At 35.0% G+C, this 5,887-nt stretch overlaps 1 long non-coding RNA gene across 1 annotated transcript; it reads right to left on the minus strand.

Moving 5' to 3' along the window:
• Positions 1 to 457: 457 nt before the first annotated feature.
• LOC113331181 lies at positions 458 to 1,250 on the minus strand. Its single transcript, XR_003350757.1, has 2 exons — positions 1,053 to 1,250; positions 458 to 941 (listed from the first exon to the last, which is right to left on the minus strand). It is a non-coding gene; the product is annotated as an uncharacterized LOC113331181 (long non-coding RNA).
• Positions 1,251 to 5,887: the final 4,637 nt, after the last annotated feature.

Here is a 5,887-nt window from a genome sequence, read left to right on the forward strand (position 1 = left end):
ACCGTAGTGATTATAGTGAAAGATTAGGTTTATTGTCTATACACTGTCATTGGAACCGTCTACAGTATTCGTATTCCGTAGTGATTCTAGTGAAAGTTTATTTCTCTTTCTAAACAGCATCAACCCCTTTGCATACTCACAGGATTCTGCCTATTAGTGTAAAGCTGTTCGCTAACATGAAATTATTGCTTACTGAAAAAAACTTTTCTGTTGTTTCCTACCCAAAGCACTGTTTTTCTTCCATCAAATGAATTCAGCAACTCATCATCACAGACTAAATCTCGAGATGAAAAGCATAAGAATATCAGCTTAAAACTAAGAAGTGAAGAGATTTCCTAGTGGGCTATGAGACTAGGACTACTTTCTTATACAAGAAAATAAGTGTATTAGAGTTAGCATAACATTCTCCTTAAAGACTAAGTCATAAACTGCGTAATAAACATAACAATAATAAGCTAAAAAAGTAACTCATACATATCACCACTTACTGTCAATTAATTAAACTCAGGAAAGATCCCTTGCTATCTAATCTCAAAATGCATAGAATTTCAATGAAGGTCTATTATCATTACTTACATTTAACTACAGATGTCTTAACCTTTTCTGCAGCTTCTTCAGATAATCAGTGTTTGCTCCCTGTCCACCCAATGAAGAGCTCCAATTGCAAATGCACTAGCATATTGACCAAGATGTCTTATATACCCACATTTCTCCATCCATTGCCAACGCCAAGAATTTATAACTCTATAATGAGAGCCTAGTCTTGGGATAGTTCAGGTATATATACTCTTGGCAGTATATACCTGAACAATTCCAACATCTAGCTCTCTCTTAGAGTTATAAATTCTAACAACCTTGAACTCATTCAATTGATGGAATGTAACCAAATCCGAATAGCAAGTTTATCATGTCTTCCACTTCAATTAATAATCCTCCGTGCACTACAACAAAATTAAACATTCAAATGAAGTTATTAGTAAATTAGGGTTTAAATTCATCCTTGCGTTTCTACTAAAGAGTGCCTCATGATAATTTTCAACATCAATACTCACTATAGTGAAATTCTCTAAGCCCTTCGTCGCAAGTAGAGAGGATAAAACCTAACCTATCAGAATCATCAGGAAGTGCAATTGAGAGAAGGATAGCTGATGGGATGGAAGTTTAGACCAGAGAGGAGTAAATCTGAACGAGAATTTATTGTTCTAAGGTTTGACAGACAAATGGGGTTTGATTTTGGAGACGTGAGGGTGGCTGATAATTGACTTCTGCTTTCATTTGGTTCTCACAAGGTTGTGTTTGTTTATACTGTCTCAAGAAGATATTTTCCACTTTCCCGTTACACTTCGTTTACACCTCCTACAAAGGTGGATACAACACTTACTCTAACCATTAAGAGCATCTCCAACCGAAGGTGTAAAAAGTCCTACGTGTATTTTTTGTTTAGTCCTTTTATTTATGGGGTCTACACATAGAGTAAATATATGACCTCATATCTAAAAAACCATCTCCAACAGTGAGAATTTTAATCCTTAGAATTAAAAGAAAATTGGTTAAAAACATGACATGGAGGTGTAACCGGAGGTGTAGATAACACTTTCTTGAACACCTTCATAATTAGTAATTGGTCCCTCCTAACTTGTAGGACCCTACTGTTGGAGATGGATTTATGCCAAACGGGGGTCTAAAATCCTATGTGTCACTAAAAATAAATAGATCCACACTCTCTTGGAGATGCTCTAAATGTTGTTTCGAAATAAATATCCCACCTTTGGTCCGCCTATATTGGAAACGGTGAAAGGGTGGAAAAGTAAGATATTGAGCCAACCAAATAGGCTGATTAGTCCTCTTTAGCCTTCCAAACTATTGAATGGGATATTTCAAACTCTCCAAAAAAGATAATTGCCTGGAGAATTATTAATCAGGCCGATTCTTGGAGGGTTAAAATGTTTAAAGAAAAATACTTTCGAAAGAAATTGGTTTTTGTTGTTTAAAAGGCTACTAACTCTTCTTGGATGTGGAAGTGTGTTTTGCAAGGAGCCAATTTGATCCATGAATATACTTGTTGTCAGGTATCCATTGATCAGTTCATGTGTTTATGGACTGATCTATGGATACTTAATCTGGATATTATATACTAGATCAACTCAGTTTTGAAAAAAAATTCTGAAAAGAACAACCTGTTAACACTTGTATCAGATTTGATTAATCCTGATACGAATAAGTGAACTAATCGGAGATTTTTTCCCTCACATGATTTCTCAATCCATCTTAAACATTAATCTGATCATATATATAGGAATGATACCTTAGAGCAGAATAAACCTAGATGGAAATTAACTAAGAATGACACTTATCAGTTGGGTCTTTGTATGATAGACTCAGTGGAATACAAAATGTTAACACCGGAAGAGATTTATTCTGGATTTTATTTTTGGAAAACACAACTACCGCAAAGAATCAAGTTGTTTTTACGGAAATACTTAAATGATACTTTACCTGTAACTGAAATTCTTAGTCGTCATATGCCAGACATAGATAATAAGTGCACTTTCTGTAAGAATAATGTAGAATTTGTACAACATTTACTTTTTGATTGTTGGTATGCTAAATTTATTTGGATGCTACCACTCTTTTCTGGTGTGAATCAAAACAATGTTGTAACTAATTCTTTCATAAATCATTACAATGAGTGGAAGACACATGGTGAAAATATGATTGAAATCAGTGCAACAAAGTGTTGGTACATATGGAAGGCAAGATGCAATAGAATCTTGGAAGAAAAGACATCTTCCTTACAAACCTCTACAATAATTCGGAGACACTTGAACTTCTGGAGTAACACAACCAATGGGTAGAATAATATTATGGTCGACACTGTTAAAAATCTCAAAAAAAAAATATATGGCTTGGAAATCAACAAATGTAAATTGTTTAAAGCTAAATTATGATGCTTTTTGGGTCTCTGATACTTTGAATGCAAGATTTGGACTAATTCTAAGGTAATGGAAGAGCAAATAAGTTAGGAATATTCAAAGTATCATGTGCAGAAAAACTAAAGCTGTAACTCTTCTGCAATGAGCTAAGAGATGAAGGGAGCACTTCTGGATTGAGGGAGACTGTGAAAGGGTGGTAGGATTCATGCAAGGAAAGGAAACAATGATGGACTGAAGAAATCAAAGGATAGTGAAGGAATCTATGAAGATACTAAGAGAATGCAACAACTTTGGGTTTCACCTTCATCCATAGAACTAGAAACTTTGTGGCTGATAAACTAGCGGTGGAGGCAAGAAAATCTTCAATTTTTAGCAACTGGAAGGAAGATTTACCTGCTTTATTAAATAGGTTTATTACAATAGATAAGTTAAGTAATCAAATTGCAGGTAGTGGCAGTACCAGTGTTGTCAAAAGATCATACAAGGGCATATCCTGGCATGATAACATGACAACAATCAGTTTCATTTATGTTTGTTTCCTGTTTCGCTTTATGTATGTTTCGTTTTCTTTAAATGAATCACACATTTACCATAAAAAAACAATTGAATTTTATTTTATTTTATTTTGAAATCAAAATACTTTTTATACTTTTTATTCAAATTAAGCAAGATTGAACAGACGTTGGAAAGTCAAGCCAAGTTGGTCAATCACATAATCATTAATAAAATGAGGGTGCATATGTATCCAAATGTGTCTTGCTGCAGAGTATCTTATTGCTTGAGTCTTATCAGTAACAAATTTTTCCAAAGCATCAACGAGTTGGTTAGCTTCTCTGCAGAAGTGGAATATCTCCTGTATTGGTATTTGTTGCAACAACTCCTTGATTTCATGAATGAGTGACTGGATGGGGCCATGGAGGTGTGGTGTTGGTGGTGAGGTATCATACAATGGGTAATGAATCTGAATCGAAGATGAGGGGTGTGATGCTCATTAGATAAGTATGGTGAAGCCTAATTAACATTCCTTCCGTCTCTGCCCTAATTGTTGAAGTATGTCATAGTGTGGTTTTGTTATAGCGTAAAAGAGATTTTCTTCTTCATTGTTGAATACTGCTTCTGCTACTGTTATATATGGATTTTTTTATGTGCTATCATAATTGAGTTTAAAAGTATTTGGCAATGGAGGAGTTCATCATACATAAGTAGAATAATGAGTAGTACGGTGGTTGATGTTGGGAGCTCTGTTAGAGATAGTTATAGGGCTAATGGGGGTTGATGAAGTTGTGCATATTGGTATTCAGTGGATTATTTTGTGATTAGTAGCTTGATAATCTTTGGTGGGACATCGATATTTATTTAACATTTTTTAGCCCCTCGGGAATGTATAGTTGTTAGAGCATTTATCGGTGGAACTCGCATGCGTTGCTATCTCAAGCATGTTTGTCAAGTTTAGCTTTTAAAACTATATGTCTTGATTTCTAGACTACTTATAGCTAAGTCTCGGTTTAGGACAGTTTAGTGTAGTTGAGCTCCAGACTCCATGGTGATCATCTTACGAAGATGAAGAACTACTCAAGGAACCAGTGGAACTTCATCCGACTAAAAGGTATGTGGAGACTTAAACTTATCTATCACTCAAAAGTCTATCTACTCTATCTCCTACTCTTGAGACAAAGTCGTATAAGTATGATAGTTTTCATACATACACATTTACTATTTCGACCCGAGTTTACTCGCCTATTTTTTCTCGAAATATGTGTTGGTAAGCTTTCGCTTTAACCACTTTTCATCTTTACCCGTGACGAAAGTCATGGCGACATTTTAATCTTGAAAATAGCTTTGATGACGATAGTTGTGAATAACGACTGTTATAACATTATAGAAGAATGTTTCAATGATTGAAATGTAGAGTTGAGATTACGTAACCAACTATGGATATAAGCATATATAGTGTGTTCGCACATTAGTGTATAAATCCATATGTCGGAAACCAAGTGTGTCCATATGTGTGCATATGGTATTGGTGAAGGAGACAGGTTGGCTACGCGTACCAGCGGAAGTTTTCGAAGAGAAAATTTCTGCTGAATTTCTAAGTTTGCAAAATTTTAAACCATTCACCTTAGGTACGCATACCCGTACGCGTACCCGTGGAAGTTTTCGACCTAGAAAATCTGCCGAGTTTCTAAAATCAAATCTGGTAGCTATGGTACACGTGCCCGTATGCGTTCCGAAGCTGGTTATATTTCTCAAATCGGAAGATCATGAACTTAAACAATAAATCAATAAGGAATGCAAACTTTGCAAACCGTGGCTATATTGTTCATGAATTGATTCAAGTGAATCAAACCGATTTTGTTTCAGTTGTGTCTATTTATAAATACCTAAGCAATTGAACAACTCTTCAACTAGTTCTTATGAGTCATTTGAACTAGTTATGTGAAGAAGATGAATATGGTTAATATGGAAGTGATCATATGACTAACCATTGGTTAACTATTTGTGAACCAACTAAGTGGACACGTTTAGGTACGGTTACTCAAACCTAAATGAAATACATTTCATTTGTATGTGACAAGCTAAGTTTCGATCTAATGATTGGAAGATATTAGCTTGGTTAAATCAGATTTTTCATCTAACGATGAATATTGAATGCTTTGTTACCAAGGTAACTTGGATTGCAAACCCTGATTTGAAAACTATATAAATGAGACATCTAGCAATTGGAAAAACTAATCCCCACACCTCCTGTGTGATACTAGAGTCGATTATCCTTTAACCTTAGGTTTCTTCTCGAGACCCTGTAGGTTAACGACTAAAAGACTTCATTGGGATTGTGAAGCCAGACGAAGCTACTTCTATTGTAGTTGAGCGATCTGATCTTTCCATTTTCTATCGTACTAGTTCAATTGAATAATTGACTTGAGATTATATCTCCGATATGGCAAGATAAAAAG

The sequence above is a fragment of the Papaver somniferum genome, unplaced genomic scaffold (genome assembly GCF_003573695.1).
Source record: "Papaver somniferum cultivar HN1 unplaced genomic scaffold, ASM357369v1 unplaced-scaffold_125, whole genome shotgun sequence".
Classification (NCBI taxonomy): domain Eukaryota; kingdom Viridiplantae; phylum Streptophyta; class Magnoliopsida; order Ranunculales; family Papaveraceae; genus Papaver; species Papaver somniferum.